Raw genomic sequence first — 27,672 nt, 5'->3', positions numbered from 1 at the left:
CAAGAGAATCATAGGGTTGGAAAAGACTTCAGGAGGTCGAGTCCAACTCCCTGTCAAATTGCTAAACTAGTAATCCTCATCTTCATAAGAACAGCCATACTTGGTCAGACCAAAGGTCCATCTAGCCCAGTATCCTGTCACCTGACAGTGGCAACACCAGATGCCCTAGAGGGAGGGATCACAACAGGTAATCCTCACATGATCCCTCCCCTGTCTCCCACTTCCAGAGAAACAGAGGCTAAAGACACTATTCCTGTCCATCCTGGCTAATAACCATTGATGGACTTAACCTCCATGAATCTATCTAGCTCTTTTTTTAACCCTGTTAAAGTTCTAGCCTTCACCACATCCTCTGGCAAGGGAGTTCCACAGGTTGACTGTGCGCTGTGTGAAGAAAAACTTCCTTTTGTTTGTTTTAAACCTGCTGCCTATTAATTTCATTTGGTGACTCCTACTTCTTATAGTGTGGGGATAAGTAAATAACTTTTCCATATTCACTTTTTCCATACCAGTCATGATTTTATAGACATGTATCATATCCCCCATTAGTCTCCTCTTTTCTAAGCTGAAAAGTCCAAGTCTTTTTAATCTCTCTTCATATGGGACCTATTCCAAACCCCTACTCATTTTTGTTGCCCCTTTCTGAACCTTTTCCAATGCCAAGATATCTTTTTTGAGATGAGGTGACCACATCTGTAAGTGGTATTCAAGATGTGGGTGCATCATGTTTTATATAGAGGCAACAAGATATTTTCTGTCTTATTCTGTATCCCTTTTAAAAAGACTCCTAACATTCTATTTGATGTTTTGACTTCCGCTGTACTCTGAGTAGATGTTTTCAGAGAACTATCCACAATGACTCCAAGATCTTTCACTTGAGTAGCTGTAGCCAAATTAGTCCCCATCATATTGTATATATAGTTGGAATTTTTTTTCCCAATGTGCATTACTTTACATTTATCAACATTAAATTTCATTTGCCAAAATGCTATTTCTACTGTTAGAAATGCTAACCTCCTTTCAGCAAGCCACCAGTGTGCATGAGTAGTGAAAAGTAACTATTAGCTAAAGTCCATTCTCAGCAATTTGGATCTGGCTAGGAAGTGAAGTAGTAGCTAGAAGATAGAGCACCAGATATTTTCCCTTCTATATTCAGTGATGCATGTGAGATGATGGATTTAAAAAATAGTTCTGATTAAAAATATCTGATCTGAATTACTCAGAGTATTGGGGCCAGATAAAACAAAATTGACATAGCTGCACTGACGTCTGTGGAGTTACACCAATTTTCATCAGCTGAGGATCTGACTCTGTGTCCATTGTAATAAAAATACACTGCAATTGAAATCTTCCTGCACTTAATGTTTTGCTACCAATAATAATGCCGCTACGTAAGAAGCTGCTAGATTAACAGTGCTGGATTCTGTTGTCTTCTTATATATGGAGAGAACAAAGAACAGCATGAGCATCAGTGCAAGTTTCTCCATCTTATGCAGATCAATCTTTCTTGTTTTTAATAGTTTCTTAGCATTTTCTACTGATTGAGGGTCAATAGGGTCTTTGCTTAGACTCCCATCTCATTTCATTTTCACATTCATGTTCAGAAATTCCCTGAACAGCCATTGCATGGGTAGTTTTTGGTCATTGCTGATTGAGGCTGGATTTAAAAATACTTAATGGACAAAATTCAGCCTTTGTATAATTCTCCTTCTCTGTCTGGATAGGGCTTACCCCATTGAATCATGCTTGAAAAGCCCCAGATCTTACTGTAAAAGCTGTAAACTTTGTTCTGGAATTCAGAGTTGCACAACGAAAAATATATTATAAATGACAGCAATTGTTTAATTATGATTTTTGAACCCTGAAGAAAGAAATCTTGAGGTACATAGAAGAACTTTTTATTAAACAGTGTTCAAAGTGATTATGATAGATAATATCTAACCATTTATATTAACTTTGTCCAGTAGGGCAATAAAACACATATTTAACACAATTTATAGGAGACACTAATTGCCAGCTCGGCAAAGATTTCCAACCTACATAATTTCATTGTTTATAATATTAACTACCAAAGCAAAGAGAATTGTTTGTGACACTCCCTGGACAGAGACCAAAATCTAGATTTGCATTAATGCTCTGGTGAACAAATGCTCATCAAGAAAAGATTAAAACACAGAGATGGGTCTCCCCTTGTTCCCTCGCATTTTGCTTCTTCTATCATTACAACCATCTTGGATGCATTTTCAAATGTTTGATAATCTAGTAAGCATTCCCTTTAAAATTGTAGTAAAGGACTCATAACCCATATGTTCTGTACCACAGCAAATGAAAGCATTTTTTATGTTTAGTTGCAGTAACTAAACAGGCACCGTTCATTCAAATCTTCAACTTCCCAGAAATGAAACACAAAAAATAGGTGAGAGCTACAGTGTTCCATCCAATGCAATGCAAATGTATGCAAATTTCTTCATATTAGAGTCATTGTCTAGTTGTCATCCTCACATGGGGCACATCAAAGCCATATGACCTGATTTTGCACCTGCTGTTTAATTAAATTTACAAGGCAGACACTCTCTCTACTCCCGGTGATATACAAATCCATTTTTACTACCGCAGCTTCTAATTTACAAGGTAGTTGACTGCTGTGCTTCATAGTCAATAGCTGCCCAACTGCTCTTTGTTAAAGTGAAGATTAAAATCTGAAGACTGGCCACCATTTGGGTATATGAATTAAAAGAAATATTAAAAATGATTTCCCTCTTCACCTTTTTAAAAAATAGGGCAAAAGGGAATCTATAGTAGGAACATTTCATACCAATTATAACAGCCTGGATATTTTTCCTTCCTGCTGTGCAGAGACCAAGACACAGCACTTACGTCAAATTATCAATAGCTTTTGCTATTTTGCGAGAGCCGTGTTTGGAACATAGAAATACCCCGGTGCTAGCAGGTATGATACTAAAAAAGCTGTCTCTTCCTCTGTATGTCATGCAATGTTTGTGGCAGGTATTCATTCTATTGGACCAAAATTTTGGGGTGAGGATCATCTTATTGTTTCTGCTGTCATTTTCCCTCCAAAGAACAAATGATTGTTACTTTTCAGTCTCCCAAACCTGTAGTCAATAAGAGGCTCAGGGATATAAATTTTTCTCCAAATCTTGGAGAAGACCCTCATCTGATGCCTTAATGCAATTAGCCTTATTTTTTCTTGAGTGTAATCATTGGACTCTGAAATTCCGCAGTTTATATATATTAGTTTTAAATAAAATTAATACAAATGTAGATATAAAGCTTGCTTCTAAAATAGTCTGGGATGATATTCAGCAATTGGTAGATGCACATTAGTGTGGATAAATAAACTGTTGTATTTTCTTTTCCACTTCTCAAGGGAGAATAAAGAAAAGTGGTTGCCATGTAATAATATTGTATTCACAAACAATGAAATGTTATCAATAAACTATCTTTAACTTGAATAGCAAACTGTTTTCCTTTATTCTTGCATATATTTAATTTGAAGTACCATCACTTTTGTTAGCTCCAATAACACAAAGAAAGTGTGGTGATATAACGGGACTGAGACTTTTATAAAAAGACACTACAGATGCATTTTAGAAGTTAAAAGAGCTGAGTGTCATTTCATAGAGATGACTATAGGTGGCAGCACATGTTCAGGTAACAGAAACATAACTAAGGAAAGTTAGAGCAAATCCATATAAATGAATCAAGCTTTTTCCTGAAAATTTCTTGTGGGCTATGTGGGCAAGTCCGTGAGAATAAATTGTGCTTTCTGGTGATACAAAGGCTTAGCATTATAAAATTTAAAAGAGAATAAGTATGCAAATTATGCATATAATTCTGAATATTATGGACCTGATTCTGTCACCTTCATTGACTCTGAGAGGCAGTTTGTCACAAGTTTACTTCACTTACTTCCTATTGATTTCAATAGGGCTTCTTACTGAATAAGATATTAATCAATGTGGGAGGGGTGGCAGAATCTGGCCCATCATTAGCAAAGAAGCTGAATGTTCTGCTGTAGCAGGAAGAATTGTAATTTGGATAGTACCCTATATACTGTTTTCAAACTTTTATCATATATTAATAAAAGTAACATGTTGGGCAACATTAATTCTTACAGGTTAGCACTGTGTAAGAGGTGGTGTGTAGCTGTGCTGCTGCCCCAGGAGGATCTCTGGGAACAAATTATTCTTGGAGAACAAGTGTTCCATCTCCAAGAACTATAGGGGTGTGTCTAGACTACAGAGTTTTGTCAACAAAAGTGGACATTTGTCGACAAAACTATACCTGCGTCTACACTACCGCTGAGTTCTGTCGACATAACGTCGACAGAACTCAGCAGTTTTGTTGACGCTGGTAAACCTCATTTTACGAGGCATAACGCCTTCTGTCGACAGAGTTTCTGTCGACAGAAGGTGTTATTGCATGTAAACTGTCCTTTGCATCTACACTACCATGTCGACAAAGCAGCTTGCTTTGTCGACAGAACTCAATGTAGTCTAGACGCTCTTTGTCGACAGAAGTTTTGTCGACAGTATCTGTCGACAAAAATTCTGTCGACAAAAGCCTGTAGTCTAGACGTACCCTAGGATGCCAGGACCTTCCATGTGAATGCCCTGTGCCTTTGCATCAGTTCAAGTCAGTTTCTGACAAGTGCTGCTTTATTGGAGATGTGTTTGGGGTTTCTCCCAGAATGGAGGGAACCTTGAAAAAGCTTAATTTAGCTTCATCTTCATTAACTCTCCTAGATTTCCCAGGACATGGGTAGAACAATGTTTGCTCCAGTACAATCTTCAGCTCTCTCCCCCTGCTTGCACCCTCCCCAGCTGTAGATCCCTACCCTGTAAGGAGGAGGGCATTCAGTGAAATTCCCTCTGCGTGGGAACAGAGACTGATGGTGGTTCCACATAGATAAAGGCTTCCACAAGCCTATTCACCTGTGGGAGATATTCAAAGGCAGAAATCTGGCAGTTAAATCCCCAACTCCTCTGACTTTTATTGGGTGTTGAGCCCCCAATTGTCCTTTGTGTCTTTAAAAAAGACTGATCTCCTGTATAACACAGGCCATGGAATATCCCTGAATGAATCCCTGTTTTAAACAAGACTATATATTTTAGAAACATGTCCAATCTTGATTCAAATGGTGCCAGTGACAAAGAATCCACAAAAACTCTTGGCAAGTTGTTTTCATGGTTAACTACCCTCACTGGCCTGAACCTCAGTCTTATTTCCAGTCTGAATTCATCTAGTTTCAAATCCCACCCATTAGATATTTGATTAAAGAGACAATTATAAAATATTATCAACTACTAGTTCCCCAGGTAGATACTTATAAATGAACGACAAGCCATTCCTTAATATTTCTTTGTTAAACTGGATAGTTCAAGTTCTTTGAAGCTGTCACTATAAGGCATGATTTCTAGTGCTTTAATCATTCTCATGGCTCTTCTTTGAACCCTCTCCAATTCGTCAATATCCTCCATGAACTGTGGGCACCAGGACTGGTCATAATATTCCTATAGTGGTCACACTAATGTGAAATATAGAGGTAATAAGACTTCCCCACTACTAGTTGGTATTCTCCTGATTATGCATCCAAGGATTGCATTAGTCTTTTTGGCCACAGTTCCATAATGGGAGTTCATGTTCAGCTAATTACCTAAAATGATCTCCAACTCTTCTTCAGTGTTGCTGCTTCCTAGGTGCAATCCCTTCTCTTGTAAATATGCTCTGCATTCTTTGTTCCTAGAAGTATCTCTGTACATTTGGTCATGGTAAAATACATATAGGTTGCTTGCTCAAAATGTACAAATAAAGCAGATCATTCTGTATGAGTTACCTGCCCTCTTTAATATTTAGAACCCCCCAGTCTTTTTCAGTGATGACTTTTTCCTTCCAGGTCATTGCTAAACATATAGTGCAGGGCCAAGAACTAATCCTGCTGTACCCCACTTAATACACAGATACAATGTTGATTCTCTATTTCCAAATATGTTTTAAGACTGTTCAGTTGGACAGTTTTTAATCCATGTTAATTTTGTATTATTGTAGCTTTTTTATCAAAATGTCACGTGGCATGAAATTAAATGACTTACAAAAGTCTAGATATAATATATCAACACGCTAGTCTTTATCAGGCAAACATCTGATATTATTACAAACAAGTTTGTTTGAAAGGATCTATTTCCCATAAACACATCATTGTTCTTTAAATCTTTACCACTCAAGTCCATGTCAGCCATTCATTATTTGACCTCAGCATCAGGCTGATAGGCCTATAATTACCTTGATTATCCCATTTAAAGTGATCAAATATTGAGGTAGCATTAGTTTTCTTCCAGTCCTCCAGAACTTCACCAGTGTTCCAAGAATTACTGAAAAAAACCCAATATTAATGGTCTAGTAAGCTACTTAGCCAAGTCTTTTAAAATGCTTGGATGTAAGTAGCTGCTGTTTAACGTCCTCCTGAGTTAGTATTGGAATGAAAAGTATTTAATTATCGTCATCATCTCCACCATCATCATCTTCAGATTTACCCCACCAAGTTTCAATGATGCAAGTTGTAATTTAGATTATGGATTAATACTTCCAGTTTTTTGTTTTTATTCATTACACTCCTTACATCTGTGGCAGATTTTCCCATTGTTTTCACTCTTGCTATTCCTATGACCTTTCTGCAATTTTCAGTTCCTTTCCCCCTCCCCCATAACATTTAGCCCTTCATTAAGTCTCCTTTTTATACTTACCTATGCATTTTTGTCACCTGTACCCTCTGAACCTAGTTGAGAGGTCGCTTCACTAGTTCAGTGAGTCAGGGTGTGAAAATACTCTTTTCCTTCTTGGTTAGTTGAACCCTATGCTCAGAAGCCTTCTCTCCCTGAACGGCATCCCATGCTAGAGGAAGCCAAAGCCCCTCCCATTGACAACATTGTTACATCCTTGCATTCATTTGTATGCATCTGTCCTTGCTTGGGCCCTGACACTCAGTCAGAAGGATGTACAAGAAAAATGACATACTGGATCAGACTAGTGGTCCACCAAGCCCAATATCCAGTCTTCCGGCAGTGGCCATTGCCAGATGTGTCAAAGGGAATGAACAGAGCAGGGCAATTGCCAAGTGCCAGGCCTGCCGACAAGGGTAGACAAAGGGGACAATTGCCCTGCAGCAGAGGATTCAAAAGGCCTCGGAGCTCCCGGTCGCCATTACTGTGGCAGCGGAGGTGGCCAGAATCCTGTGCCCTTTAAATTGCTCCTGGAGCCCCACATGACATGCTCCAAGCAGCACCGAAGAACTGGCAGGATGAAGGTAATCCCCAGCCCTGCCCATTCCACCTGGACTCTGCCCCTTCTGGGATTGTAAAGCCATCCCTCCCCCCCACTTTGTCCAGGTTCTCAGCAATTCTGTCAGTCCTCCTACCAAGTGCAATTATCTGGGCTAATCCCTTGTTGTCCCCTATTGCAGAGAGAAGCTGCCCAGGGCTTCTTAGTACCCTTCCCGCCCTGAAATCAATAAGGCAGCCAATGTTAGGGACACGGTGTTCTACACAGACACTGTGTCATCCTAACTACATCAACATAAGCCTTATGTCTCTCATGGAGGTCAAGTGATTATGTCAATGTAGTAAGGGCACTTACATCAGTGGGAAGAAGATTGTAATATAGACACTGACATACGTAGATTAACATATGGCCTTATGTCAACCTTATGTGGAGAGTAGACCATCCCTCAGCCATCTCTAAACAGATCTATTTATAAAATTTGTACTGTTCTCTCTCCTGCTAGCATCCTGGTGGAGTCAGTTACTAACTCACCCAACTACAAGGCACCTTCGCTGAAGCAGTCAGCCTCCAAGCCTAGATTTTGAACATAGCAAACCAGTAAACCAGCTCAGTCCTACCAAACTTGATAGCATATTCCCAGCATAGAAAAAGTGCTCCAAAATTAATCAAGGAAGAAGTGATCTGCAAACTGGCAACTTCTTTAGCCACCCATTGCTTTCATCTCACATACATTATAAGGTTGATAACCTAGTTTATAGATAGATACACTGAGATAAAGAAACCGAGTCATTTGCCAAATGTATGCCACCAGCAGTGGCAGAACTGTGTTAAGGATTCAGGAGTTTCTGTTTTTTTGCCCATATTCAGTGCAGTACTCTGTTGCATTTCTTTGGAATCATAATTCATGTCAAGTGAAAGTGTTTTTATGACTTTTGATTCAGATTGTTCCCGTTTTCATTTGCTAGTGGTTTCATACTATTGTAATTTGCTTTTCTGCTAAAAATGGGAACACTGGTATTATTCACTTTGAAGCAAGCAAAATGCTGAAAGAGCAAATTGTCAAGTAGACGTGGTATAAAGAGCATCTTGATGTTTTTCTTGTGTGTGATATTGAAGGTCAGAGGCAGAAAGACAGATTGTGTTTAATATATTCCCCAGTACTTAACTTAGTGTGGCTCTTGCACAGAGTGCTTTGACCATTAGTGGACACAGTCTGTATGAGGTGTGTTGTATGAGCCACACAGCTCAGCATACATGAATGTCCAATGAATTGAGTCCCAGCATTTTTGCCATTTTTATATGAAGGCAGAAGGATGTGGGATGTATATATGAATTTGGTTTGGAAGAGAGGAAGATAAATAAGCCTCACACAGAAGCAAACATGAGAGGCAGAAATGAAAGAAAACACCAATTTTATATGAAAAAGTATATGACCCATCTTACACTAAAATGTCATAAGAAGCATCAGAAAAGTTGGCCTGTACTCTACCAGGATCCCACTGTGTTCATAGAACATTACTGATTTTTGTGAGCCATAGTCAGCATACAGACACTCAGAGGTGATAATGTTCATCGGTAAAAAATCAAATAGAAGCAAAGCAAAGCACCAGGGTTAGACAAAACATCTGGTCTGGTCTCTAATCAGGACCCCTTGTATTTGGTGTAACCACAATTATTATTTAACTGATTTGTACACTGCTCAAAAGTCTTACACTGAATATCTTCTGGGTTTGAGGGTGGGATGTGCTCTTATCTATTTTATAGAAACTTAAGGCTTCCATTACCATACTATCTGAGCACCTAAGAACATTTAATATATTTATCCTCACAGCACACTGCTCCCCATAAGTAGGGAAGTACTGTTATTCCTATTTTACAGATGGGGAATTGAGGCACAAGGAAGCTAAGTGACTTGCTCAACTTCATAGGAAGTTTGTGGCAGACCAGGGAATAGAAATCAACATCCCACATCACAGGCTAGCATCCACTGGGCTATATTTCTTCACTACTTTTTCCTTTCCTGTTTCTCTTCCTTATCCCTTTTCTCTAACTGGATATTTTTTCTCCTGGGTGGCCACCATGAAAAAACTGAGAAGACAGCTATGCTTGTCTCATATTGTCACTGAATGAGGAATGTAGAACCCATACTGCTCTATTGTGCAAGCTTGCTTCCAACTGACTTCACTGACTCAGTGGGTGGGGGAGAACAGCATTGTTTGGAAACAGATTATTCACTGAAAACCTTTACTTGTGAGTGAATCTGAGCATTATTTTTTTAACCTGACAGGGCTTTTAGTGTTCCTCTTGGCTCAAAACAACAAGTCATCTCAATCTGGTTCATTTCTTGATGGACCTTTCTTTATTAAATGCACCTGCATTGAAAAATGGCCATCCTGCTTGTAAAATATATTAATTACCTTACTGGAGTAATTGTGTGTGCTTCCTGTGGTGAGAATTGGCAGCAGTTGAAAAAAAATGTACTGTGACTGGCGGGAACTGGAGCTGAAATAAAGATAGGGAGCATGTGTGGCAACAGCTGGAGATAAGAAGCATTACTGGGAAACAAGGGAAATAGAAGCAATATGAGCAGAAGCAGCCATACCACTTAACAGAACTCAGTAGTGGCACAAAGAAAAAGCTTTTTTAAAAACATGGACATAATTTTTAAATAGAAAAAAAATACACCTTTCAGTGCATCAAATGGACAAAGGTGTAGAAAGATTTCAGACTTGAGATTTCCAAATAAGTAAATATTCTTCAATTGGCTGTATGGTAGCATTTTGAATAGGGCTACAGAACTAGAGAAGTGCTTGAGAATATCAAGATGCAGATCTTCCTTAGTTAAACTGAGTGATTATTTAATTTTACAGGTAAATACACGCATGGGCTTTATAAATATTCACTACACCTATAATGGGAATTATAATGATAACTTGTGTTCTGTGTAGTATTGGGAGAACTTCAGAAGTTGTAGGCAGGTTGCTTAGTTTCAATAAGCATCCAAGTTTCCAATGTTTATTAAAGTATCTGAGTCTCTTTGGGAGAATCAAAGGATTGCAAAATCACATGCAACACATATTCTTGTGTGGCTTCCAGTACTTCCTGGTTCCAGCTAAATTGGATATATGATGGCAATTATTTTTCTAATGACATTGGTTTTTTTCCCCCACATACAGGTCCAAGTGGAGGTGCATGTGGGGTGACAAAGACCCTTTTTTAGTTCTTAGAGTTTTTGCAACAGTTTGTGAATCAGCTGTCCCAAACATGAGACCAAATTTCCAACCTGTCTCAACCCTTCTCTTGTTTTTTCTCTCTCTAGTGCACACACTCCTTTGGGGAAAAGTACATTTGCCTAGACCCCTTTTGTTCATTTATCTTTACAAATGGGCATTTTTTTGTTTAAACACGGTAGTCCAGTGATGAAGGCAACTATTATGCAGGCAGAGGGAGGACTGGATAATTTAATGATTTTTTTTTTCATATTCAACTTCTAGAATTCAATATACATGCACAATTAGGGCCACATTTGTTAAAGGAAAATTGGCCCTTTGTATGCACCACTACAATAATTTTGGAAGTTTTGTACAGGAGTCCTGAGCCATATATTGAAAGGATAAATTCTATCTCCTGCAGCCTAAGATGTTTGCAATGATTACTTTCCCTATCAGTACCCCAGATGGACAACAAGGCTCATTTTTAAGCCTGAAAATGTATTTGGGATCACAAAAATACAGTTCCAACCATCAGTGGTAGAGATACACAAACATACATGTCCCCACTACTTACTCACTACTGAATCTCTCCAATGTCCTCATATAATTATGTCTTTGCTTACTTTTGTAACCTAATTTCTTCCTATTTTCCATTTTCTCTGTTCTACTTATACTGCTCCAACAATGATCACAATTATAGCTTTTCTCTGCTTCCTTCAGAACCATTTCTATTCATTTTTGCACACCAGTTCTTCCACATGAATTATTCTTTCAGACCTGGTCAACAAAGCCATTACCCTCTTCTTTAAATTGCCAGCTTCTATCAGGTAACCAAGAACAAGGAGAATCCACAGAGTAATTTATTGTGCCAGTCTATTTTTATTCTTTTTCATATATTAAAAAAAATACTCCTCTATGATGCTCAGTTGGTTTTGCTAGGTATTGTTTTTGTTGTATCATCTTTCTATATCTCACAGTCCTAGTTCTATCATTGTTACATCATCAATAATGTCTTCTTCCCCTTCCTGTTCCTCTTCCTCCCTCCCCATTTTCACCTGAAGACTGAGCTGAATTTGGTAAAACTGGGAGCTACCACAACGCTTCTCTCAAGCAAATGCCTGTTTGATTTTGGCTGCTCAGTATCACATGGCTGTTTTAATGAGATTTTAAAGAGCAGTTGGTGCTCCAATGCTAACAGTTGCAGGTGACATTGATAGTACTTTTACTTAGGATGGAATTTGCAAAAGTGCTTCATATTGGTGTCAAAGCAAGCTGACTTCACTGATTGACTTCAATGGGCTCAGAGTTAGGCCTATGCATGAAAGTCCCACCTCTAGAGCTGTGGTCACCACTTGATCCCAAGTGCTGCTGCAGCATCGGAGGTACCCCTCCACTCCAACATCCTTAATAAAACCTTCCCGTGAGGCACAAGACTTGCTGCTTGCATTCCACTTGCAAACTTTTTGCACATTCTTTTAAAGATGAGCTAAAGGTGTTACCAGCAGTTTTTCCCAACTGCCACAAATACAAAGAGGTCAGTTGCTTGATGACAATCCTTTGAAGATTTATTTGAAAATGTGTTTAGTGTGGTGGCAAAAGTCAGAACAAGAGGGAACAGACATGTGTGGATAATAAGACAAACAATTTTACTACTTATCCCCTTCCAGTACACTTTAATTTTCAGGGTGAAATCCTGGTTTAATTGAAGCCAATGACAAAATTCCCATTGACTTCAGAAAGGCCAGGGTTCCACACTCTCTAATAAATACCCTAATTGTCTTTTCTTACTCTGACATGCCATAAATGATTCAAAGATGTCTTTTTAATCGATAGTCAGTAGTATAATAAGAGCTTCATCTCTGCTCATGCTTTTAGTCCTCAGTGTGTCATCCATGGTCGTGGCTATCACACTTCCACAATGCCAGTAATAAGGAGGACACACAAATGTTATCTCTTTGGCCATTTATGTGCACACTCTGCCTGACTTAAAATGAGGTTTATGGTTGAATGTACATTATGTTCATTTGAAAGAGTTCTCTAAAACTGATACTATAACAATTGAGAGGAACTGAAAAATGCAATAATTAAAGCCAGCCACAGGACTCCCTTAATATGAAACATAAATGCAGTATAAATTCAGATGTAAAAGTTATTACTTGAATTTTTACCACATAACATCACACATGCTAACAAACAAATAATTAAACACTCAACTTCTTTCACTAGGAACAGACTGTTCAGCTCCCATGGACACATCAATAGAGGAGACAAAAGACCATGATTTGAATATAATTTTATAAATCTTCCCCAATGATGGTATAAAACTCGCAGAACATACTTAATCCGAATCCTCATATCTAATTCCCATTCCGTATTAGCTCACATTGTCCTATCAGAAAGGTTGCAAATCATCCTCTTTTATAGAGGACAGTCCTGTTTTTTGCTATTCTGTCCTTTATCCTCTATTGACGTGAAACTGGACACCTTTATGTCCTCTATTTTTCTCTTGAAACCAGAGGTGAACATAAGCTGGTGCAACCCAGTGTGGTGCTCCAACAAGACGAAGCTGGCTGGTTGAGGCACTTGGCTGCAGCTATTCCCACCCGGGCTATTCTCCCAGGGCTTCCTGCAGGTTGCCTTGCTAAGCAGCAGGTAGCCAGGCAGATGAAAAGGGCTGGCTGGGTGTGTGTTCCCCAGCCTCTGGACACTTCCCCCTCATGGGTGGGAGGGGAGCTACAGTTATGCATACTGGGTCTTCTTTCTCTTCCCCCTGAATATCGAGGAGTGAAGGGAAAGTGCTCAGCATGTGCCTTTCTCTTGCTCCTGAGGGGAGGGCAGAGGAAAGAATACAGCAGGCTATGAACTTTCCCTTTGCATCTTGAGAGTCAGAGGAAGAATAACAGCAGTGACCTGGTATGCAACCCTCTGCCCTCCTGAAATGGTGCCCTCTCCCCCCCTTCACTCACTCCTATACCCCCCCCCCAGCTCTGGGCCCCTCCACTCCAATCCCTGACTCCTGAACCGCCCTCTCCCCCCATTCCATTGCCCTGGTCCACCTATGCACTAAATGCATCTGTCTTCTATTCTTGAGGTATCTTGATGGCCACCCTAGTTGCAAAATATCTTATGGTGTGGATAACTCTAAATAGTGACACTGCTGCTTCATCTTCCATCAAGCAGCGATCCTACATGTAGCTATATGAGCCCCCTTCCTGTAAACGTTTTCCAGTTTCTCAAGCAAAACAGCAATCTCAGCAATGAAGCCTTCTGTGCTTTGTCCCCAGACAAAGATACACACATCTCCTCAGCTTCCAATCAAGAAACAGCATGTTCCAATGCCATAGTAACCCAGGTGCACTCTGCTCTGCACTTCACCCAAGTTAAATCAGGCAGAGGCTTTACAAAACACTATGCTGTAAACAAGGCAGTGGGTAAATCCCGGAGGTGATTTCTATTGAGAAATTGCTTAAAATCAAGATTTAAAGTGAAAATAAGGGAGTGGGGAAAAAAAACAAAACAAAAAAAGCAAAGCCTCCTCCAAAACTAATTAACTGACAAACCATGTATTGAATTACAGATAATGACTAAAGTAAACTGTTACAAGTTTACCTATGTCTTCAGTGGAAGTTCATTCATGTAATGCATTCACAGCTTCTTTGCTCACAGCAATAATTGTTTTTATTGTAATGAATCCATGTGGTAGAGACAATACACCTGATTACTGGGAAGTGTTGGGATTAACATCTTCTTTTAGAACAAGGGTGGGGAACCTTTTTTGGGTTGGGGGCTTCTGACTCACAGAAAAATCAGTCTGGGCCACATACAAGTGAGAAGCGAACCCTCCCCCAATTGTGGACCCCCAACTGAGAAGGAGAAAGACATTCCCCACATTCCCCTTACACGCCAAAGCCTGCAGGGGGGCTGCCAAGTTGATTTTGTACACTCCAGCCCCCAGGGGGCAACAGGAGGGCTGGCGCACAAGCATGGGCTCCCCAATGCTGGGGGGAGGGGCTGATCCTTGGGAGCTGAATCCAGGCAAGCTGAGGGCCACATCGGGTCCCTGGGCCTGAGGCTCCCCACCCGTTTTAGAAAATTTACTTTCCTGGGGTGATTAGGTGTCTTACCTTATCTATGGGCTAATCACTAGTAAGCCACATAAATGAAGAGACATACACATACACAAAAAATCCCTCTGATAAAAGAACTTTTATTCCAGTTTCCAAATCAAGCACTCAGAAGGTGCCAGAATTAAGGCTACTCATGTATATGCCATTAGATAATCACCTACATAGTTTGACTGGATTAGAACTTTTGTTTCTTAGAGTACGTCTACATTGCATGGAAATAGCTACTCTGTGTTTACACAAGCCACCTGTTACTTAGAAATATTTTTCGAAATAATAGGCATGCTATTTTACTATCCAGGTAAACCTCATTGCACGAGAGATAAGGGACGGCTTGAAATAGCGAGTTATTTTGAAATGTGGTACTATGTAGACGTACTATGTAGACGTGCCAAATTTCAAAATAAGGTATTTTGAAATAATTTCTAAATAAGATACACAATTTGCATATCTTTCTTCAAGTTTAGGGTGTTGTGTAGATGCCCCTTATAGACTAAATCCATTTTTCATCCCTGATGGAAGGGATATGGACAACTTGAATATTCAAAATTGACCTTCCTGTAAAAAAACCCAACAGTTTATGACCGAACAAAATGTAAATAGCATGTGTAAAAATTCTTTTAAAAATGTGTTGTATGTTTTATCACAAATGATTTTAATCTGTACCTGAAGTTTAGTGTGGTCCTACCAAACATGTTGAGGCCCACATCTTTTCTCCCTTCTCTCCACACTTTTCCCAATATGCCTGCCATACTACTTACTGCTTCTTCTGTTCCATTTTTAAATGTGGTGTTGCAATTACTGCAAAACACCTTCTTTCAGAGGCTGGGGAACAGTATGCACATCAGTTTCCCCCACACAGAGTGAGGGTGCATCATGTTATTTCATGAAACAGAAAGTGCAAACTTTCTAGAAAATAATGAAAGCAAGTATAAATCAAATGAAAATAATGAAGATTGTTTTCTTTTAATCTCTTTCAGTTACTGTTAATACTAGAAGGGATAATATTTTCAGATGGAAGTGTAATTTTAGATGTGATGGCATTTTTCTTAACATATTACAAATCATTGAAGAAAACAACTGTAGCCTCACATCATTCTTTTCTTGTTTCTGTGTGCACCTCTATGCTACATATTTAAGATATATAACAACCCACAAGGGGGGTGAAATTCAATTATATGCTATGCATAAACAACAATAAGTACTGATTAGAGAGAGAAAAGAATGTTTGATCAGATTGAAAAATGTATTATGAAACTGCAGAGATCTGAATTTTTAAAAGCTTATTACCATACTGCTGTGCTCAGGGATATGAATACACGTATCAGTATACATTTTAATTAAAGCATAAAGTTTGAAAACTAAATTCTACTGAGTTCTTACTCAGCATACCCATAGGCTTCCCCCCCATTTGAAAAAAAAAGGTGATTTTATTGACCTGGAAGTTTGTCTAGATGCTGTAAATGGGAATCTCAAAAGTGTGTGTATGAATTTTTGTAACAGTTGTTTTAGAATTATTGTAACCTTACTTGACTGTTGCTAGTAAAATTAAAATCTAAGATTTCAGTTTAGACCCTAATATATAAAAAACCCTCTAAGCCCAGTTGGGCTTCAATGTAAGGTCTCAACTTCACTGCAAGGAGAAAGGAGGGTCAGGGCACAACAGGGAGGCAAGATCAAATCAGTATCTTAGATGCCTATATACAAATGCGAGAAGTATGGGTAATAAGCAGGAAGAACTGGAATTGCTAACCAATAAATACAACTATGATATCATTGGTATTACAGAAACCTGGTGGGATGGGACGCATGATTGGAATGTTGGTATGGAAGGGTACGGCTTGCTCAGGAAGGACAGGCAGGGAAAAAAGGGAGGAGGGGTTGCCTTGTATATTAAAAATGTACACACTTGGACTGAAGTGGAGATGAACGTAGGAGATAGCTGTGTAGAGAGTCTCTGGGTTAAGCTAAAAGGGGTAAAAAACAAGGGTGATATCATGCTAGGAGTCTACAACAGGCCACCTAGCCAGGTGGAAGAGGTGGATGAGGCCTTTTTTAAACAATTAACAAAACTATCCAAAGCCCAAGATTTGGTGGTGATGGGGGACTTCAACTATCCAGACATATGTTGGGAAACTAACACAGCGAGGCACAGGCTATCCAATAAGTTTCTGGACTGCATTGGAGACAACTTTCTGTTTCAGAAGGTTGAAAAAGCTACGAGAGGAGAAGCTGTTCTGGATTTGGTTTTAACAAATAGGGAGGAACTAGTTGAGAACTTGAAAGTGGAAGACAGTATAGGGGACAGTGATCACGAAATAATAGAGTTCATGATCTTAAGGAAAGGTAGAAGGGAGACCAGCACAATTGAGGTAATGGATTTCAGGAAGGCAGATTTTGATAAGCTCAGAGAACTTGTAGGTAAGGTCCCATGGGAAGCAAGACTGAAGGGAAAAACAACTGAGGAGAGTTGGAAGTATTTCAAAGGGACGTTGTTAAGGGCCCAAAAGCAAACAATTCCGCTGTGTAGGAAAGATAGAAAATATGGCAAAAGACCAGCTTGACTTAACAAGGAGATCTTGCACGATCTCAAAATAAAAAAGGAGTCATATAAAAAATGGAAACTAGGACAACTAACAAAGGATGAATATAGGCAAGCAACACGGGAATGCAGGGGCAAGATTAGAAAGGCAAGGCACAAAATGAGATCAAACTAGCTACAGGCATAAAGGGAAACAAGAAGACCTTTTATCAATACATTAAAAGGAAGAGGAAGACCAAGGACAGGGTAGGCCCACTGCTTAGTGAGGAGGGAGAATCAGTAACAGGGAACTTGGAAATGGCGGAGATGCTCAATGACTTCTTTGTTTCGGTCTTCACCGAGAAGTCTGGAGGTGTGCCTAACGTAGTGAATACAAGCAGAGAGAGGGTAAGTTTAGAAGATAGGATACACAAAGAACAAGTTAAAAATCACTTAGGAAAGTTAGATGTCAGCAAGTCGCCAGGTCCTGATGAAATGCATCCCAGGATACTCAAGGAGCTGATAGAGGAGGTATCTGAGCCTTTAGCTATGCTCTTTGAAAAATCATGGCAGACAGGGGAGATTCCAGAAGACTGGAAAAGGGCAAATATTGTGCCCATCTATAAAAAGGGGAATAAGAACAACCCAGGAAACTACAGACCGGTCAGTTTAACGTCTGTCCCAGGGAAGATAATGGAGCAGGTAATTAAGGAAATCATATGCAAACACTTGGAAGGTAATAAAGTGATAGGGAATAGCCAGCATGGGTTTGTGAAGAACAAGTCATGCCAAACTAATCTGATAGCTTTCTTTGATAAGATAACGAGCCTTGTGGATAAGGGAGAAGGGAGGTCATATACCTAGACTTTAGTAAGGCATTTGATACGGTCTCGCATGATATTCTTATTGATAAACTAGGCAAATATAACTTAGATAGGGCCACGATAAGGTGGGTGCATAATTGGCTGGATAACCGTAGTCAGAGAGTTGTTGTTAACAGTTCTAAATCCTGCTGGAAAGGGATAACAAGTGGAGTTCCTCAAGGGTCTGTTTTGGGACCCGTACTGTTCAATATCTTCATCAATGATGTAGATATTGGGATAGAGAGTACGCTTATTAAGTTTGCAGATGATACCAAACTGGGTGGGGTTGCGACTTCTTTGGAGGATAGAGACATAATTCAAAATGACCTTAGCAAGTTAGAGAAATGGTTAGAGGTAAACAGGATGAGGTTTAATAAAGAGAAATGCAAAGTGCTCCACTTAGGAAGGAACAATCAGTTCCATACATACAAGATGGGAAGCGACTGTCTAGGAAGGAGCATGGCGGAAAGAGATCTAGGGGTCATAGTGGACCACAAGTTGAATATGAGTCAACAGTGTGATGCTGTTGCAAAAAAAGCAAATATGATTCTAGGTTGTATCAACAGGTGTGTTGTAAGCAAAACTCGTGAAGTCATTCTGCCACTCTACTCTGCGCTAGTTAGGCCTCAGCTGGAGTATTGTGTCCAGTTCTGGGCGCCACATTTCAAGAAAGATGTGGAGAAATTGGAAAGGGTACAGAGAAGAGTGACAAGAATGATTAAAGATGTAGAGAACATGACCTATGAAGCCAGGCTTCATGAACTGGGCTTGTTTAGTTTGGAAAAAAGAAGATTAAGGGGGGACATGATAGCGGTTTTCAAATATCTAAAAGGGTGTCACAAGGAGGAAGGAGAAAATTTGTTCCTCTTGGTTTCTGAGGACAGGACAAGGAGTAATGGGCTTAAAGTGCAGCAGGGGAGGTTTAGATTGGACATTAGGAAAAAATTCCTAACTGTCAGGGTGGTCAAATATTGGAATAAATTGCCAAGGGAGGTGGTGGAATCTCCCTCTCTGGAGATATTTAAGAACAGGTTGGATAGACATCTGTCAGGGATGGTGTAGACGGAGCTTGGTCCTGCCTTGAGGGCGGGGGGCTGGACTCGATGACCTCTTGAGGTCCCTTCCAGTCCTATTATTCTATGATTCTATGATCATGTGGAAATTTCTATTTGCTTGTGCCAATGGGTATTTTTGGCACACTTTGTTCTATTTACTAGTGCACAAACTGTCTGTGCATTTTGAGTACCTATGTATGAAGACATAAGTCTAATCATGATAATTCAATATCTTTGCTCAGAACTTGTGTGAGAAGTGGCTTTTGTGCTGTAAGTTATTGAAATCATTATTAAGACTCTATTTTTTAACTCCAAAGTTGCTGACTCAAGAACTTCTAGAGATCCAATTCTGGGGCATCTCTTTGGTTATAAACACTTTACTGTTCCCAGATTTCCAAGCTCCTTTACTACATTTCCTTTTGTATTTATTAAGGTAAGTAGTATTGTCAAGTGGACAGAGCAAGTAGCATGATAGCCAAAGAGTTTTATTTCTAACTCTGCTATTGACTCACTGTGGCCATGTCTACACCACATGGAAGATAAATGCTGCCACACTGGATCTTGTAAGGTTCAAATTAGGTCTAGTGAAGACAGGCTAATTTGAACTGAGAGGATTCCACCTTTGGCACCTGTAGTCCTGCCTCTCATGAGAAGTAAATGAAGTCGATGGGAGCATTTTCTCCTGTTGACCTCCTGCTGTGTGGATGGCCTGAAACCACAAAGATACGTTGACTCCAAGCTATTTAAGGTGGAGTTGCGCACCTTAAGTTGACTTTCCCCTTTAGGCTATGTCTAGACTGCAAGCCTCTTTCGAAAGAGGCTCTTTCGAAAGATACTTTCGAAAGAGCCTCTTTCGAAAGAGAGCGTCTAGACTGCACGTTGAACTTTCGAAAAAGCGGCTTGCTTTTTCGAAAGAAAGCATCCAGTGAGTCTGGATGCTCTCTTTCGAAGAAGCCCTATTTACATTTGAAGAACGCCTTCTTTCGAAAGAGGAACTTTCGAAAGAAGGCGTTCTTCCTCGTGAAATGAGGTTTACCGCCATCGAAAGAAAAGCCGTGTTCTTTTGATTTAATTTCGAAAGAACGCGGCTTGAGTCTGGACGCAGGGGAAGTTTTTTTGGAAAAAGGCTACTTTTCCCGAAAAAACCCCTGAGTCTGGACACAGCCTTAGTGTAGAACAAGCCTGTGTGACAGTAGGAAAGGAATAATAATCACTATTTGGGGTAGCTGAGGTATTTGTTACTTTGAAATTGTGTAACTTCTTTTTTATTACAAATACCACCTGTTGATTTTAATGCAAATCCTCCTCACCCCCTTCTCCTAAGTCTGCTCCATTTCAAAAGCAAATGGACAAATGATGATATTAATATTGCTCTTCAGAATCGTGTGTGTAAATACAAAGGATACACCATTTCCTTCCAGGTAGCAATCAGTGAAGGGGGGACTCTTTCAAAAGCAAAGAAATCATTCTATCCTTGACCTTGCATACAGGAAGAAAGGCTTGATTCAAAACCCATTGAAGTTAGTGCTGGGAGTCACCTTCATTTCACTTGGCTTTGAGGTCTTGGGAATCTTAAAAAGGGACAAGGGGGAAATAATCCAGAACATTGAGGCAAAGCTCTCAAGTGCTGAAACTATGCCATCAATCTCACTATAGTGAATGCTACATTACTCAAATTTTGTTCTTACTGAAGAAAGTGCATCCTGACGGGACACATCTTTTGTTCACAGCTTCATAATAGGAAACAATTAGCTGAGAGGATGTTCTAAAAGTTGTATTCTTGATTTCATTGAGGGAGACAGGACAGTTGGCATGACTGTGTTCTTGAAGTTCATTTTTTAGCATTCTATCTCAATCTTCCTAGGGGGTAAATAAAATACAAATCTGAGTCAGGGTCATTCATAACAACAAACATACTGCTAAAGACACCCTGGGAATCCTAGAGGAAAGTCAGAAAGACAAATAGATAAAGCAAGAGCAAGCACAATTATTTTTAAAGTTTAAAAATGATTCTTTTGCTCACTATTGGTGATTTTTGCTCAAATAGAAGACTAACTCCTTAGCCGGTGTAAATTGGCCTATTGCCATTAAAATGAGGGGTTTGCCAGTTTACAGTAGTTTAGCATCTGGCCATTAAATGATTGCTTCTAATAGCCTTGGATGGGTGATCGGCAGCTAAGCTGGAAAGAGTCAAAGGGTAAAATTGATTTATTAATCATTATTGTTTTTAATAACAGCATAGCTTTTACAAGTGTTTTACATATTCAGTTTGCAGTAGAAACAGGAACTAATTAATTAATTCAAACACTCTCCTGTGAAGTAGTTAAGTAAGTTTAATGGGAGTTCACAAGTTCTCCAGATTTGATTAGAAGAGGCAATGAAATTTTTGCCTAGACTGATAATGTGTTTTGGTATACAGGTAATAGAGAAGTTAAAGATGTGCTTTTTGACATTTTAGAGAGTTCACAAGAAAACCTTGTTGAAAATTAATTATAAACGTACATGCTCAAAATAAAGTTTGTTTTTCAAAGGGCTGTTGTATTTATTTTTTGTGTTTACGGGTAAATGAATAGTATCCATTTTAGGTCAGTGTAAAAAGTCATTGTGATACATATTTGTTGTGTTCTTCTTGATAAGAATAATTTGTTCATTACATGGATAACTTGCAGGGTATGATGTCATTAACTGTTCCTTTCCTAGCTTTCAAGGGGTGAGTTTCGTAACTGCAATGGTAGATTAATATGTTGTTGTCACTTAATAATATTAACTGGCCTTGGAAATGAAATTCCTTTTGGAGCAGAGAGCTGAAATTTACAGCTCGATCTGGAGTTTGGATCCATGTTTTTAGTTGGAGTCCACCTTTGCAAAAGAAGAAGCAGAAATATGGAAAATTACTAAGCAGAGTTAAGAAAGGGAAAGAAAAATGATTATATAAAATGAGGGAAAATTAGTGAGAGAGCAGCAAACAGTGCACTAAAAGCTAAAGGTGCTGGTTTGCTTCTCTCACCAGTATTTCTTCAGTATAACTGCATCATCCTCAATGTGAGACAAAAGACAATGAACAATAATGAGGCTTCTAAAATGATAAAAAAATGAAAGTTAGGTTAAATCCAAATTGCCCCCCCTCCCCTTTTTGTTCACACCCAGAAGCCAGGTTTTGTAAACTGGCTCCTTCTCTCCAGATGGATTAAGTGTTACAGTCAGACTTATTTTTAAGAGTCAAATCTTATCCATGAAGAGAAAAACAGACAGGAGAGATGCTTTTAAGAAAAGGCTTGCTGTGAAGTATTCCATTAGAATATCTTGGAGAGCTCTTCAGTATTTGAAGCCTGAAAAGATGGGGGAGGATAGAGCTAAAAGATCAGTTAAGACATTATCTTAGAACCAATGTCTACTTGCCCCTAAACCTGACTTCACAGACTAGTTTTCTTATAAAAGATTACAAGATTTAGCTCTAGTAACCTTAGGTTTGGCTTCCTTTAAAAGAAAAATGGTATATCTGTAAAATGATTCTTTAATGACATACAGAATTCTCTACTGGTAATGCAAAGAGAGCAGATCAACTGTTGTTCTGAATATATTGTCAGAATTTTCAAAATCATTCATAAACTGTCCCTGATTTCTTTGAATACATTGGATTCAATTATCACCAGATAATTCACCACGCCAATTTCCCTGCATAGTCTTTTTGTTCTTTTTGACCTGAATAATTCAGTTTAAACTTGTTCATTAGCAGGTAATTATTGTATATTCTTTAGTCTCGGGCACCTTGACAAAATCTGTCTCTAGATATTTTCAATTCCTACCCTAATACTTGAAATAATTTAATTAACTTTGCATGGAAATTTACATGAGAGGGGAAAGATCTCATCAAATCAAGGATACTTTGAGCTATTTTGTGAATACAAGTACATAAATAAAATAAGGCTAGATATGTACTATCCACCCTTTGTATTGGCGAAAGCTAATGCCAAATGTATAATGTCCTAGAAGACATTTAAGGATAAATTAGAGCTAAATAACAGCACAGAACACAGAGTCAGGACTGGTGGCTGTAAACAAACTTTATGAGACTGTGGGAAACTTGGCCACATCCATGGTAAGTGGATATCAGGCTAACTAAAATCATGCCACATCATGGAGGTTACCAAACCAGAGAGTGGTGACTATATAATTTAGTACAGGTTGGACCTCTCTAATGTCCACTTCTCCACCCACATCTGTGAACAATAGCAAAAGACTGACTGAAAATACAAGTGGAGGGCATAAACAGAGCCTTCCAGAAAAAGAGAGGGAGGCTGGTTTATTCAGCGTAGCTGACAGGAGGATAAATGTTGACAATGATGATTGACAATGTATGTAGATTTTTTTATACAATCTTGTCCTGTATTTTAAAGATATCCCTTGTTTGGTGCCTAGTGTCCTGTCACCCAGATGAAATCTTGTAGATCATCATACATAATACCGATAGAGCTGGTCAAAACTTAGAATTTGTATTCAGCAGAAAGTCACAGCATTTTGAAATTTTCTTTTGTCCCAGATGGGAATGAAATGTTGATTTTTTAAAAAATTTATTACAAGATAAAAATCCTGAATATTTTGTTTTAGAAATATCAAAATAATCTAATTGAAATGTTTAATTTTAACTTTATCCTTTTAACTTTTCCTTATAAGTGTCGGTGGTTGCTGTAGGAGAGACATAATGCAGAGTGGATAGAGTCAACAGCCAAAACAATTGTATGTTAGATCCTAAGGCTGCATTGTGCAACAGAGAACCTGAATGTAGTAGCTTCAGCCAACCCACTCAGAGAGGTGGCTCAGCAGGAAAGGGCACGTAGGAGATGAAGCAGCCCTGTGCTCTCTGAGGCAAACTCAGGGCAGGGGATAGAAGCAGGTGAAGATGGTGCTAAGCCCTTTCCTGAGGGGCTGCTGTGCAGTCTGCAGGCTTGGGATGTGAACAGGCTGGAAATTGCTCTATCCCCCATCACTCCAGAGCTACAGTCCCAGAGCTGTGCAGGGATTGGCTCCCCCTGGCCTAATGCTCCAGGATGGAGAACTTTGGCCTTCCTTGGGGTGCCAGCCCAGTGAGAGGTAGTAGGGAAAGGAAGGAAGGAGCTTGCCTGACAGGTTGTTGGTGAGCTAAGTGCTCCAACCAAAGACTTGTTCTCTGCATAGTGCTGGGAGCAGGATGTACCTTCCTGGGGAGGATATGGAGGAGAAGTGGGGTTGGAGGGAGGTGAAGGGACACAGCATAGAGAGGACAGTGAGAAGGGGTGAACATAAAGGGCCAATGAGTGGAAAGCAGAGGTGCCATGTGACCAGCCACTCCCTGGCACCTGCTTGCACATGCCAGTCTCCACAGAGCACAGTGCTCAGCCAGTGCTGACCATAAACAGCACCGGGGCAGGGCCCTTCTGACTGAGAGTTAGCACACAGTGAGGGCTGCTCTGGTAGACCAGCAATGGGAGCAGAGTCCCCCATGTGCTACATATTCACCCTGCCACAAGCCTTGCACACCCACCTCCATCAAAGGCCACTGACCTCTCACTCACTGTTGATGGGTGGGTAGATGGCAAGCAGGATCTGGCCAGCAACAGGACCTGCCGGTACTGCTGGAGAGTGGGGAAGAGAAAGAAAAATGGAACAATTTGCCTGTTTTTATGAAAAAGTCAGGATACCTGCAGGAGGGCTCAAATAAGGAACTGTCCCTTTAAAAAAGGACATCTGATCACCCTACATGTATTCCTATATTATTTATTATTAGTTTACTATTTAACTAGTGCTAGTTTATTAGTCACCATACAATAAATAGAGAGGACTGAAGTCTTCATAAGAAATATCTGGACATCTCTTTAGTATGACCAGGCACTTCAAAAAGGTAATAATTTTTCCTTTGAATTAAGGGCTTCTCTATACAGCATTGGCGTTTGTATTACCGGGGTGTGAACTGAAGCATGCACTGGCTGCTCTATAACTCCCCTGTTCAGATACTACTGGTTTTGTGCCTCTTTCACATAGAACTAAGTTACTTAATCAATGCCAGCAGAGAAGCCCACATGGGGCAGTGGTATCACAGCACATTAGTACCCAATACTCTCAAGGGAAATAGACGGAGAGGAAAAAATCCTTGTTATTTACAGCCCATGAGGTAAATAACAGTTTTCACAGTATTGATTCAGTGAATCAGAGAGGGAGAGTTTATTTGGACTTGGAGTAGAAGTACAGGAAGTTTTGTCTGAGTGAGAACTGTAGAATCAAGCGGTATAAATATTACCATGATACATTTCCTGTTGTTATTACCAAAACCATGTGATATGTAAAAATGGGAGAATGATTCCTAGACATTATTCATAATAAATGCTTAATTATTGATTTGCCTTTGGATAAAAAAGCAAAAAGAGGAAACTTGCTTCTCTCACTTGCAGTAAATCATGTTCCTCATGACAAGAAACTGAATCCCTTAAAACATTAGCATAAATTCGAGCTTTCAGGATTGGCATTTGGCCAACATGATGGCATCACTCCTGTAGCAGCATGTCTCCTCTTCTTAAACAGCTTTTAAGAACACTAGCTTTCTGAAATCATACAAATTGAAATGAGAAAAGGCAGTATTGCTAACCATTTGACTTCATGGAATGCCCAACACTAGACCATGCAGGTCAGCTTAAGGTATGCAACTCCAGCTACGCAAAATGCGTAGCTGGATTTGGCTGATCTTAAGCCGAGTCGTGGCAACATCCCTATAGCTAGAGGCTGATAGGATAACGTTCTCCCATCAGCTTCCCTTACTCCTTGCAGAACAAGGACTACCAGATGCTAGTGGATGCTGCTCTCAGCATTCAACATTTGATTTACAGATATACTTTAGACCTGCTAAATCGAACGCTTGAAAATCAACCTCCGAAGGATGATCTTTTTGTTAGTATAGACATACCCTATGTGCTCTCTGGGGCATTTGAATTGATCTAGTATAAAAATAATCCTCAAGAGAGCACTCTATAAAAAAATATAGATATTTAAAGTAATAGAGAAAGGTAAGAAATGGTGACCATCTTAGGCACTAAAAACTTCAGCTATCATTTTGGAGCACCGTTTTGTTTCTCAATTTTTTGTTGCATATTTATTCACTCACTCTGAACTCCATTTCACTGGATATCATCTGACTTCTGTTTCCTGACCAAAAGTGTCAACTAGTTTTTGTCTCAAGGACACACAACTGTTTCATTTCACTTGGCACCTCTTACATGACAAGAATCTTTGAACTAGCACTCTTATTTCCTGGGATAAGTTGAGCACAGAACGCTAACTTTAATGATGCATCATCTCTTGTGTTATAGGCCCAGATTAAATTATGTCATTTCATAGTAGCCTGTAATGTGTATTTTTCTTCTTAGTTTAACAAAAACAAACATCCCTCCACACACACACACAAAATGGAAGGGAAAAATCAATGAAAAATTCTTTTCCACTTAAAAACAAATTTGGCACTAAGAGTTTTCTGTTATATACGCATAATCTGTCTACTGCTCTGTCTACCACTCATATTGCATCCATCATTACAGTGTCAAATGCACCTTAATCATAATCAGTAATTTGAAAGATTAGGTTATTAAAAATAACATTTCAAAGAAATGCATTTCAAAACCACAGTCTTATCTCCTGTGTTTCCTCTCCTACAGCTGATGGTAGATAAACTATGTAAAGAATGCAGCAACTTGGAAATTTGCTGACAGAAAAAACTCAGAACCCTGAACCCATGATCAAATCCAGTTTACTGTGAAGTAAAGTAACTACTCAATGGGCCAGATTTTGCTCTTGGTTACCTAATATAAACCCAGAGGAAATTCAGCGAAGTCAATGGGATTACTCTAGATTTATGAGAAGATAGTGTATAGCTGTATCTGGCCTTTGGCTTCCTTGACCTTGGTAATCATACAGACTTATTCTTGCAGTTATGCAGTCTGATGTTCATCTCCATCCCCGCCAGTGATGACAAATGGTTTTTTTGGTAGTTTGTCAATGTTTGCATTATCTAGTCTTACCTTGACTTAGTCTTGCATTACAGTATATCAAAGAATCACTGCAGCGGAGCTCGGTGGAGGTGAGTTAATGTGGTACTTGTACATTTTGCAGCTGTAAAAAAACCCTCTGTTCATATTTGGGGACCATATTTGACCTCAGGCTAAGTTTAATAGTCAATGTTTTGCCCCCCCTCTAGTGGGGTTTTATAGTGTGGTGTCCGAGCAGCAGTTTGGGTTCAGATATCAAGGATTGATGTGCCTGTTTCTCTTCAACAACTTTCCCTTTGAATCATTTTCCTCATCAGACCTGTTCTGTGCTTGTGAAAGGCAATTATATGTGTGTCTCAGCAATGACCTTGCATGTAAAATCAGGCAGTATCTTCCACTCATTTCCAGTGTCCTCTGTGGATGTCGCAGATCCGGTGGAAGCAATCTCTGCACTAATGATGTTACACAGACTGTTTTAAGTTGAGATCTTTCAGGCACTTTGAGCCTGTGTCTAAAGAGCTTTGGAGAATTTTCCTGATAATGAGGTTGAAGACTAATAATAATTAGTCTTATATCTCTAGAGTGGTTT

Source organism: Pelodiscus sinensis, chromosome 3 (assembly GCF_049634645.1).
Source record: "Pelodiscus sinensis isolate JC-2024 chromosome 3, ASM4963464v1, whole genome shotgun sequence".
Taxonomy (NCBI): Eukaryota; Metazoa; Chordata; order Testudines; family Trionychidae; genus Pelodiscus; species Pelodiscus sinensis.
This window is presented reverse-complemented; position numbering follows the sequence as displayed.